Source organism: Plectropomus leopardus, chromosome 14 (genome assembly GCF_008729295.1).
Source record: "Plectropomus leopardus isolate mb chromosome 14, YSFRI_Pleo_2.0, whole genome shotgun sequence".
In the NCBI taxonomy this organism is placed as follows: Eukaryota; Metazoa; Chordata; class Actinopteri; order Perciformes; family Serranidae; genus Plectropomus; species Plectropomus leopardus.
The window spans coordinates 10,376,586-10,389,534 of record NC_056476.1 but is presented as its reverse complement, the minus strand read 5'-3'; the positions used below and the strand labels follow the sequence as shown (position 1 = coordinate 10,389,534).

Below are 12,949 nucleotides of genomic sequence, written 5' to 3'. Positions count from 1 at the left end.
GCTCTTTTTCTTAATTTATAAACTTTTTCATCAAAGGACATAACTTTGGTTTGAAAAGTGGGAGGCACAATATAACAGGGTGTCAGAAATACATTTGCATCCCATTTCCTGCAATTCCACCTACATTTAGGGGCTAAAACAAAATCCGGGAAATAATTAATTTTGTCATGGTGATAAATTCTGCCAAAATATTACTAAATATGTTACTACTCTTGCATTTTTTACAGAGTAATCAAAGGTAAGAGAGGCCTGTTTCTTGTCATAACATTTGGAGAGATTCTGGCAGTGAGTGCAACCACTCTCCACTACTTGGAGTTATTTGTTCCCAAAATGAAGAAACAAAAAAACCATCTAACATTAAAGGAGGGAAAGCACACAGTTGTTATCATCCATATTTTTCATTTTTTGAATTGCCAGAAAAAAATGTTGACATGGTGCGTTTCTGCCAACTATGGATATGTTACTATTGCACTTAATTTTGTAGCCATTATGTTGAATCTTAACGTTTCAACAACACTGAGGTCAACATGTGGTTTGGTTTAAAAACAAACCACTAGGTTATAGTTTAAAAGATCATGTTTTGGATTAAATACTCAGTAATTTAAAAAAACAAACACTTTTTGTCCCTAAATACTGGCTGGAAACACAGCAATGACTTGCCAAATCAGAAGCGGTTTTGTTATTTGTAGAACTGTGGTCTGCAGGTTGGCAGGCGTCTCGTCAAGGTATGATACTATCCGCCATCCCCTCCACCTCCAGACGACAAAGTCAGCCGGTATAGCAGGTCTACTTCACTATAAAAATGTTGATTATGTAACTAATTTGTGATTTACATTAACGTACAATGCCAACATTTCCTTCTTGCATCTGGGCCTGTATAATTTTATTCTTTGAAATTTGCTCACTGCATCTGCAAATTAGCAGGTCAGACACAATGCATTCATCAGTTTTCAGCCCACTTGTCATGGTCATCTGTATGTGGGATCTTATGGTTTTACCACAGCAGCTGGGAGATGTAATCCTTCTCCCTAGGGTCTCCTCCTGTTTAGTCCTGCCTGGAAATCCCCCAAAGGGAGGCGACCAAGATAGATGGCAAAACCACCTGCAGTGGAATCTCTCAAGAACTCAGGACATCAGGAAATCAGGTCATTTAAAATGCTTTTTGTTTTAGGTGATCTCTAGCTCACCTGGTAGGGTGTGTACCCCATACAGCTGAGGCTTCTGCAGCGGCCCAGGTCCGAGTCTTCCCCCCTCTCTCCCACCTTCCCTGTCTATCTCGAACTGTCCTATTAATAAAGGGAAAATGTCCCAAAAAATAATCTTTTCAATAAATAAAATGTTTTTTGTTACTACCTAAAGCTTGTGATCTTCGGTGTTTTTTTCTAGTCCTCATCAGTAAATGGAGTTTGTGTCATTGTGCAGTTTGCTGCTTGGATCTCTTGTACAGGTTGGCTTAAAACTTGAGTGTTTAAGTTAATTCTTACCTTAGAAATATAAAATCAAAATCCTCAAACTCTACCTGCCGATAAAGACCACGAGGCACAATTAAAGCTCAGACAGACCTAATAAGTGGACCTTAAGTCAAGATCATTTTGTCAAACTACTATGTCCAAGATAAAAAAATACATTTTCATATCAATAATTGCCCAGTGAAAACCATGAAAAAAAATTTAAGATTTTGAATTTTTCAGTCTAACCAAATAATGTGCTCCTATTATGGGTTGAGAAAATGCTCTTTAGATTAATAAACTATTTAAAGACCAAGTGTATCATTAAACAAAAAAGCATTGTCACAAAGCTGCAGAGCTGTTTTTTTAGTGTGTAAAAAATGTTGTTGTACTCAGTTCTTCGGTGGTTGATGAGTTGTTCATCTCCATCGTCTATTGCAAAATTTAAACGAATAATCCCCTAATGTTGATGAGTTGCACAAGTCAAATGAGTTTATTTGACGGCCTGACAGGCAGAACTCCCTTTAGAAAAACATGAGTTTTTAAAAGATTATTCTTCAGAAGAATAAAAGCCTGAGGGTTATTCCATTGTGCTCTTGATACATAAACCTCAAACAGCCCTCTCCCCCTCACCTGGTGTTTTCTGCTGTTTGAAACCACACTCTCACACGTGTGAGTGCTCATCCTGACCACATCAAGCGCAGCCAGACCTCAGATGTGTTGTCTTCCTGTCCATGGATGTCTGAAACAACAGGAGAGGTGACAAGTCACACCCTTGGCAAACGGCCATAGCAAACATTCTTGACTCAATATGCAGAAAACAAACGTCTCTGTCTCTGAACATACTGTGAGTGAATAACATGCAGCAGCAACCAAAGGACTCTTCCTGCACAAAATTTCAGGCTTTTTCCCAGTTCTTTTAAACTCCAGCAGACTGGATTAGCAGCTTCCCACAACACCTGTGACGGAGGAAAGTGAGTTAATTATACCGGCACTACACCCTCTTCATACCCACAGACACATAAAGCCATTTTAACAGGCGATAATGATGGAAATTAAAGTGCACAGATAGTGATTAGAGTACGGGTGAGTGGTTTCATGTCGGTTATCTTTCACTCAACTTTTTTATTTTGGAGGGACATAAATCCAGATCATATTTGTGAATATCTTTGCTTGATTTATTCAGGACACGATTGCTTTTAAACTTCATGCACATCCTCGTCTGAACAATCTGTAATTAGAGCATCTGTCTTAAGCCCTCTGGCAGTTCGAGTTCAAATGGGTGTTTTTTATTTTTGCATGGCAGCATTTTTCCAAAGGTGTCAATGCTGACATGCAGGAAGTCTGGTAGAAAGCATCATAATTATCCACACATCTCATACCACACCCAGGAACATCGAGAACAAGAAAACAAAAAAGAGTTGCAGAGAAGATGAAAGGCCAGATTGTTATATTACGATACCCATCACCAGAAGAAAATGCTGACAATATAGGTATCTGAAAACCATGACTACATTATATTTACACATTTCATATCTATCATTCAACAGTTCTAAAGTGAGTTAATATATAAGATGTCTTTTGTCATTTGGAGGGGATGGCAGGTCACCTAGGCAAGACGCCTGCCAAGCTGCAGACCACCGCGGACCATTGTTGGAGACCAACAACATCGCTTGTTTTTTGGTGACCCGATGTGGCGTTCTCATTGGTGTGTGTGTGCCACTGAACCCGGATGTTTGTTAACCAAAAATGGAGGTCTTCAGTGACACATTGCAGTATCTCCCAGCAGCATTAGAGCCGCAGGTGTTTTTCACTGAACCGTCCCTGGTTTTCCAGCAACTTCTGTGTCACCAAACAAGTCTTTTAAGCCAAAATATCATCTTTGCCCAACCATAACCAAGCGACTTTTTGTGACTAAGTTTTAAAGTATCCACGACAAAACAATGTATAACTGTAACATATCAGTGGTTTGCAGAAACAAACAATGCCAAAATGTTTTCTGGTGATTGGGTTGATTTAATATTTGTTGCTCAATTCACTCACTTATATTTGTCTACTATTTTGACTTTTCCATCCTTTATCTAGAAAAGTTAATGACCTTTGTTTTGTCTAAAAACTCTTTCTTTCCGTCTTCTTCAAATAACTAACACACACCTAAACAGCCTGGACCAACAGATGCATAATTGTCTCACATTACGGACAATGGACACCACTCTTATTTACAGTCATATGCTTGCGTTGCCAGTAAATGTGTCAGGTGATTCATATCTGATGATTCATTCTGAGATACAGAATATGCTGATAAATGTGTGTTGAGTACATTTACAGGGCTGTGCTCACGTGTGTGATCATACTGTACGGTTCACTTTTTTTTCCTCTGCTATTATGACTGCTGAAATGAAATGAAACCACATCATGTCAGCCCTGATGATGGATGTTTTCTCTGAATGTTAACTTTGATGGTTCAGAATATTTAGTGATTGAAGTACACAGAGAATACTTGGCAGGGGCTTAAATGTGTAGATAGTGTACTAATTTGCTGTTGTGTTCTTTTACAGTAATTTTCTACGCAGTTAGGTGATTTAATCATTAACTACGTACCATGTATGAACTGATCATGTTTTGTATGTATAACATTAATTTGTAGAGGAGTAAAAAGTAGATATTTTACCTCTGAACTGTAGTGGCATGGAATTGAAATAATAAGTATAATAAATTCACTTGTGGAGGAAGTATTTACATCCTGTAACATAAAATGGGAATACTCAAGTAAAATGAAAATACTTCAAAAATTGTATTTAGGTACAGTACTTGAGTAAATGTACATTCCACCAGTGGAAACTGACTGCTACATTTATCACTCAAGAAAAATAGAGACATTTTTGTGACAAAAGGTTTTTACAGTAAAAAAAAGTTTAGTTTTAGAGGCTGCAATGTTGCAATTAAAAGTGCTGATTTTTACTTTAATATGTCTCAAAAACTTTCTAAAATACTGGATGAAAAGCTAGATTTTTGTTTTTTCGGATGAACACTTGTGTGTTTAGCTCTGCACAGGCATTGTGCTCAAGTCCATTCACAGCTACGAGGAAGTAACAAAGCAAAGTACAACAGCATGGTGACACAGCACAATGCAGGTGGCGCGGCCACATTTCAGTTCGGTCAGAGTGATCACTCCTCTCTCCTTTCCTCCTTTCCTTCCCTCAGTTCCACCAAACCTATCCAAATTTTTATCCCCTCATTTCTCCCTTTACACAGCACAGAGTGATAATGAGAGAAAAGCTAAGATTATTCTTGGCGTCAGATTTTATTTCACTACATAAAACAACTGAAGCATGTCTGACTCCGACAGAGACCTTGTTTGCTTGAGAACAGACTTTTTAAATTAAGATGTGAAAGATGTGAAAATGCTGCTGAGTTCCTGTCAGAGCCGGTGGGGTTTGGTGGAAGAACCGCAGGATTTTTTATTGACCTTTGTGAGTTGGTGAGATAATAAGAGTGGGTTGGGGGGGGGGGTTCTTGACATTATACGCTGTGAATGTGCTGCCCTCTGCTGCGTGAACACAGAAACACAAGCATGTGAAAATACTGAAGTTAAAGCCAATTTTACCCACACGAAGATACAGCCTGTCGTCTGTGGGTTTGGAGGAAGCGGACAAAGTTTAAATAAATATCTTTACTTGGATTTAAGATTTTAACAGGAAGCCTTTGCACACAAGAACTGCTTAGACCTACACAAATATGTTCCAATTCTAGTAAAAAATGCAAAATAATTTTTGGGTTTGATGGTGCAAAAATAAACTTCAACATCTTGAACTTGAATCATGGAGCATTTAATATCATGGAGAGATTATTGGTGTCAGGGGCCCCTCTGGCCTCCAATTTCAGAATGTCACTAAAATTACCCTGCACCGACCCCAAAGAGACAAAATAAAGACACAAACTTAAGTCAAAAACACACAAAAGCACAAAAATGTGCATAAAGACTAAAAAGAGATGCAAAACACCAAAAAAATCTGTGTCCTGTTCTTATGAAGGTGAGGTGGTGGGGCCCCCAGGGGCCTATTTTCTAATAACACACCCATGCCTCCTTAAATATTTAATGTCCAATCACAAGTAGCCATACAAGCACTTTGTCTAAATACAGTCTAACACAGGCAAAAATATGACGTAAATTTTAAATTTAATAGCTGATAAATTGCCAAAGGCAAATTTCCACATGAATGGACAATAAAGATGTCTATTCAATTCTATCCATATGGAAAGCAGACAGATCCCATTTGACCCGGTGATGGAAAGATTAAAAAAAAACTGATTCAAAAAACTGTATTTTCTGACAAAGTAAATGAGGTGAGTAAAAAAATTCATTCAGGAATAAGAAAATTAATATTTTTGAGGAACAGCTGAAAAATGACATGCTGGAGTGTTTTTGAGTGAGTAAATATTACATCATTTTAATTAATAAATCAATTGTTATTATTAACAATAATAATAATAATAATAATTATAAGTTTGTCATCATTATTATTACTCTGAAATACATCTTCAATCATATCATCATACAAGAATGAGATAAAAGAGCATTCTTTGATGTCTTTTTTTTTTGAAAGTTTAGCATCTCTTGACTTTTTCTTACTTTTTATGAATATGACCAAACAAACAAACATTAAAATCTAATTTTCAAAATATTTCTAATATTTATGACTACATAATTTAAAAAATGCAATATTACAAAATGCAGAGATGGAATAATTTAGGCCTACTATCAAAATAAAATGAAATAAAATAAAAGTTGAAACAAAAAATGTTTAAGTTTCTACTTTGTGCAGCAATCTTTTATAAAATATCAATTTCATTTTGCTTCTGTATGATACAGGTAACCATGCCTGTAATTGATCCAAAGAAGTAAAAGGAAATAAAAGCCCACGTCAGCTCTAATTAACATCCACTGCCAGTAGAGTCACTATTTAACCACCACAATGAGAGGATTCCTCAGACGAGACCATAATCCTCTCTTTTCTCAGTTTTACAGCGGGTTTATGTCTTGATGCTTGATGCCCATCACCAACAACACATTGGGTCCAGATGGGAGGAGGCAGAAAGAGAAGGAAAGAGAAGGAAAGAGAGATAGAGAGAGAGCACGGTTGATGTACATCTGTCATGCATTATTGCAGCGAATGCCAGCGCTGCTATCCTGGCTTCAGAAACTATGTGAGGAGGGGGTTGATGGGGTCTTCCTTAAATCACACTGATTCCTCCTCCTCCTCCTCCTCCTCCTCTCCACTGCTCCATTTTAGTGACTATATCAACACACTTTCTCCCTTCACACAAACACAAAAAAACACTGTCTCTTTCTCAAACATAAGGTGCTTTTCTTTGTCACACACACACACACAACACGCACACACCACACACTATCCCCCTATGAATTCCTCAGGAAGGAGTCAGCCTCCTTCATTCCTCTGGACACAACTTTTCCTTAACAAGGTACTGATGGTCTTGACCTCCTCTTCAAACAAACCCTTCCCTCCAATCAGGGAGGATTGTGGAGCTGGGGCTCAGTCGAGGCCTGTGGGTATTACAGAGGAAACGTCCTGATTCTCCTTGATTACTCTCTCTCTCTCGCTCTCCTTCTCTAACTATCTCTCTCTCTCTCTATCCCCCTCTTTCTGCCCCCGCTCCCTCTTTCTCCAAATATCTCTGTCTCAGTGGCTTCTGGCTCTCCCGTTGTCTCTAACCCAATCTCGAACTTTTCTTTCCTGTCTCTGTCTGTGCACTCACTGTTTTTTCTTTCTCTACTCGTCTGCATCCATCCCTCTGATTACTTCCCGGTTTGCTGTTCAGAGTTTCCAGTCTGTTAATGACGAGCTGATTATCCATTTTGTTAGAAGAAATTCAACAAATCTTTTCAATCCAGACTTTAAGGAGACTTTTGGGATATACTCTATGAGTACTCATTTTTCACAAATTGCCCTGCTGACATGTGTAATGGGGGTCACGGCACACTTATAGAATGTACCGAAAACATAACACTGTCTACTTTGTTGTTGCAAAATCTGTAATTAAAAAGGGTATATTAAAATACACCCAGACTGGAGAAAAAAAAAACACATTACCATTAAAACACAATAGAGACTACATTACCTAATATAAGCACCGGGTATTTGATGGTGATGACTGAATCACGGTTAAATACATACATTTAAAATATGCTACTGAAATGACTTTAAAAATTCAAATGAGAATGAAACTGAATTTTCAAGGGGTATTTGTTTTATTTTTTTTTTGCAGTGTTTTCCTTCTCTCTTAAATCTTGTCCTCTAAAACATTTACAAAGTGTTTCGAATAATTCACATTTTTATAGTGGATATTCTTCCAATGAATCTCATTCTTTTCCATTATTAAACAAAAGAAATCATTTCAAATCCATATGGGCTCCAAATATAACTGTCCTATAATTTATGCAAATTATGTTTATAAGACCCTTTGTTGAAATTCAAAATTTTCTATTGATTATAAAATGATTATTATTATTTATTATTATTATCTAAGTTGATAAAAATCTCCTAAATGTTGTAGTCTGTTTTCATAAACAAAAAATAGATATTGTAAATTTTTATATTTTTAAAGGCATGTTTATTGAACTTTGAGTCAAAGTAAATAGACTTTGGCAAAACTGGACCTTGATAACGTTTTACTAAATATGACTTCCATTTTAATTCAAATTACAGGCATTATATAAATTGAACATTTTTTTTTGGGCAATTTTTGCTTCTATTTTTCAAGATCTCAGACTTGTATGCACGCAAAAGACTTATTCCTCTCAACTTTTGGTCACAAACATGTTAAAATCGGTGTTATTGAGCACCCATTTAAGGTGTCACAAACACTGGTAGAAATATGCAAAGGGTCGTAAAAAAATGACAGGTGCCGTCCATTATCTCCTCCACCTCCCAATGACAAAAGTCGGCTTATGTATAACAACACTTCAAAATCATTAACATAGTATATATGAAACATGCAACCGCAACTTGTTCGTGGCTTGCAAAAAATAAATAATGCCGACTTTTTTAACTGGTGACTGGGCTGTAAACTTCACGGCAATCCATCTATTGCTGAGACATTTCACTTTAAGAAACAAATGTGAACCTCATGGTGGTTCTAAGAAAAAGTCAGTGGATAAAGACATCATCAAAGACACCAAAGACCTCACAAATGATCATCTGGAGACCATGACTGTCAGAACAAGTGGACAGAATGACCCTGTTAGCTGCTAACATAGCAAAATGCCGCATTTAAGATGGAGCCTCGTCGGCTCTCCATCCTGTCGCACATGTGCCATTGGTTTGCACTGAGCCTGTGTTCTCATGCTGTGGTTCCAGCTAAAGACAAGTTAAGCCTTTTGTCCTCACATGACTGGCATCATTACAGAGCAGCACTCCTCATCGAACTTCAGCACCGCTTTAACTGCTCTCTTGATCTTTTGGATTTTCCTTGTCCCACTCTTTGTCACCATCTTTGCTGCGTGTCTCTGCCTCTCAACACGTTGTCCTCCGCTCTCTGGTGTTATGGATTAAGGACTGTCTGGTTGGAAGATGTGGTACTTATGGTAAATGGCACTTTGTGTTTGACTGTTTGTCACGCAATTGTGCAAGTCTATGTGTCTGTATGCATGTGTGAGAGATTATATATATGTTAATGTGAAAGCGTTTTGTGTGTGTGTGTGTGTGTGTGTGTGGTGGGGGGGGGGGGGTCGCATAAAAATGTACAACAGCAACAAGCTGAGACAGTGACACAACATTTTCACAGACAGGGCGAAGACCGAAGACGGTGACGTCTGTCTGTCATAAATCAACTATTCTAAGTACGACACTGTGACCGGATGACCGGAACGTGACACAGCAGCCACAACAGTATCACGAAATTCTTTTCACATTTCCTGGACGCTAACTGCCAGGGCACGAGCGGGAACTGCCCCTCGAACAAGAGTCCCCTCTGAGTGAGGAGAAAGGGGGACATTGTAGGCCAGGACCCAAAGGTCATCATGGCTGTTAGGCTCAGACTCTGCCTGGACTCTTGCTGACTCACCGCCGGTCCAACTGTAGGACGACGACCAGGACTAATCTGTGTGCGCGTTCGGCCACCATTAGTCAAATATTAGTCACAGCGCCCAAATGGGTGATGGACATGAAGAGAGTTCTGTTCTCCAGACACACTCTGGGGCCCAAATGTGGATTTCTCAATCCAAATGTGACCTGGTGTGACTGTATTTCCTCTCGCTGCTGTGCTCTGCGCTCGTCTCCAGAGTCTGTTGAAGACGCTGTAGGTACAGATTTCCTCTGTCAAAGGACTCCCTCTGAGGTGCTGACTGGCCTCCACTCAGCTGATGCCAGAGCCGTGCCTAAGGGCAACTCTTCTTTAGAGAAAAAAGAGCTTCCTTGGTGGGAAAAAGTTGCCCTTCATGCCTTCTTCCTTTGCACGATACTATCTTAAGCATCACTGGATGCTCACTGCTGATGCTGACACGTTATCTGCTCTTTCATATTTCTGAGGAAAATGTTGTTGTCTCATATCAATCCTCAGACAGGAAGTCTTGTCTATTTTTTTAATCAATCTAGAGACTTCAGACAAAAAGCACTTATGTACGCCTTGGATCCTTGAAAAACTTACACTACACATAACATTTTGAATGCTGCATTTACGACTTGATTTTTAAGGAAATAATGTCCTAATAATTTGGGCATATATTTGCATGTTTCCCCACAGTGTTTCAAACAGGTATTATTTTGTATGAAAGTCAAAATGACTTTCATAACTGGAAAAGTACATACTAATGGATGAATTTCATGTAGTTGCTTTCAGTGTCCTTTGTTTTTGTGTTTGTTTGTTTTTCATATAAAAAACACAGTGGCATCATAACAAACCTGCCATTTAAATGGTTGAAATTCTGAAAATGAATGAACAGTTGATATTTATGATTAGGACTAATGTTGGTTAAAAATTAACTCAGTGAAAGTAGAAAATAACATTAATGTATAATATTATTTAAAGCTTAATTTTGAAAGGTCATTTGGTGTGCAGTGCAATACAAGTGTGTGTAATATTAAAGCGCGCTTTAAGGGTTAATCTCACTCAGTGTTTCTCAGCTTGGATAATCTATTTGTGTCTGAATGGGATTCTTGTTTACATATTTGAAGGTCATCCAGACGTGAAGGTCATGTTTAATAAACATGAAATAAATCAGCAGAGAATACGAGGGTGTTTTGGGGTTTCATGTTTTGACTCAGGCTTAGTCAGCGTCTGTTCAGCAGCACTGACATTTTCACAACAATAGGACAGAAAGTGTGACATCATTGTTTACGTTAAGGCAACCATGCAAAGAAAGGGTAACAAGTTTAGGTTTTTTTGTTAACAAAGATCCTCAGAGAATAAATCAAAGGGCAATTAACAAATATTACAGTAAAAGAGGTGAACTTTCTCTAAAGCCAGTTTCCAGTTTGATGATAGAGTAACTTTTTGTTGAAACATTGTGTTAAAAGGTTGGTTTCGCAAAGATGTTTTAAACTGGTTTGTTGTTAGGACAGTCTGAATTTTGCTCTTTTTTTCTCCTTTTTTGCTTCACAGAAAAAAGACTAAATAATTTAAGCCTAAAAAGTTGGCCACCCAACCCTGGGGCTAAACTAAGAGCCATGTTTCCATGGTAACAGTCAGTGACACCTGCTGACCAGCAGCAACCAAATGACAACACAAGTGCAAATTTGCAATAGCTGCAACCATGTACCCGCATGCAAGCACACATTCATGCATTCACACACACAGACACACACACACACACACACACACACACACACACACACACACACACGCACACAAAATCTCACAAACACTTGACTGTCTGATGACGCCGCTCATTACTACATCAACTTCCTACAAGGCTTTATGACAAATGATTCTTGAGTTATGACAGGAAGGAACGGCGAGGCGGCATAATGGCGTGATATTCCCGCCTTAAAAAGGCAGTGTTAATGCGGCTACAGACACACACTCTCAACTTTCATACCAAATTAACTTCCTGTGGCGAAAACTGTGGCCACCAAATGGTGGGGAAATTTTTGTGGACTGACTGACCAACCAACACAAGAAGCTATATAGCTGCTGATCACAGAAAAAAAAAAAAAAAAAAAAAACATAAGAAAGTGTCTCAAAATTTGTGATTTGGTAACAATGTTGTGGACTGACATGTTTGTTTGAAAAAACTCTTAATTTCTCCAGAATTAATAGTAAATTAGTCAAACTCAGGATTATCCAGAGCTAAATATCTTTGTGCAACACTTGTATGATGACGTCTACCTGAAGTTTGTCTGGACCAGACATAGTTAAACACAAAAATTCACAAGTGCAGAACCAAGCTAAATACTAACAGTAGTATAATTTGTAGCACAAGTCGACAAATGTCTCAAAGAACAAACTTTAGCCACCAGAAGCAACAATACTAGGTCATTGGTGATTCCAGACCAAAGGAAAACCATAGCAGCAACTCCAGAGTGCATTAAATACAGCAAGAATGCATTTTTATTGCTAATGGATTCTCCTTTGCATTTGACAGCATGTCTGGCTGTGAGAGCGATTCCTCCCCTGGTGCTCTCCTGTGGTTTCTTCAATTTTTCCAATGCAAGTGTCAAAAAGGACAGAAGGTGTCATAAACTACATATTCCAAAGCCCCTTGAGGCACATATGTGATTTGTGATATTGAGTTATGTTCATAAAATTTAATGTATTTCACCTATGGGACTAGGAATGTGTTATTTCATTTTTAAAAAGTAAAAGTGTCTTGCTTGAACCTTTGTAAATCATGCTGTAGTTAACTGAATCCAACTTAAACGTTAAGTGAATTGTTAAAATCAAAAGGTCAAAAAAGATCTCAGCAGGCACTGGTAATTATTTCATTTGTTTACAAATGCAACTGTTGTCCTCACAGGGAAAAGAAAGTGACATCTGGGGTCATTTGATTCTTTGTGTTGACAAAAAGAGAACCTTAAGATAAATTGACAATTATGGGATGTTAAGGCGACAGTAGCTTATCCTTGTTAGTCAACACATTATACAGTTTTGTCAGTGCATATTCTGTCTGAGTCAAAACTGACAATTCAAAGAGAAAACATCATAATTCAAGTGGGTACAAAGAGGATTGTGTTTGTGAAAAAAGGGGTCTGTGTGTCACTTTCTACATAGACAAAGAAATTTAAAGAAAAAGAGATAAAGACACTTTAGGATTTCCTTTCCGGTAACTCAGTGACTCAACAGCCTCCTATGGTGGAAAACAGTAAAGCAGAGACCTGAGGCATGGAAAGAAACAGACAGTGATTCAGTGAAAGTGAATGGCTCTGACTCCCCTACCCATCACTGAAGAGGGAGAGGTTGAAAAAAAGGAGCAGGGAAAGGACGGAAAGAGGGGAAATGACTGGCGACTGTGTGGGAAGAGAGAGAGGAGGGGCTTAGAAAGT

At 38.2% G+C, this 12,949-nt stretch overlaps 1 long non-coding RNA gene across 1 annotated transcript; it reads left to right on the top strand.

The window, feature by feature from the left end:
• Positions 1-2,319: 2,319 nt before the first annotated feature.
• Positions 2,320-3,621, top strand: LOC121953228. Its single transcript, XR_006106492.1, has 3 exons — positions 2,320-2,422; positions 2,840-2,941; positions 3,043-3,621. It is a non-coding gene; the product is annotated as an uncharacterized LOC121953228 (long non-coding RNA).
• The last annotated feature ends 9,328 nt before the right edge of the window (positions 3,622-12,949 follow it).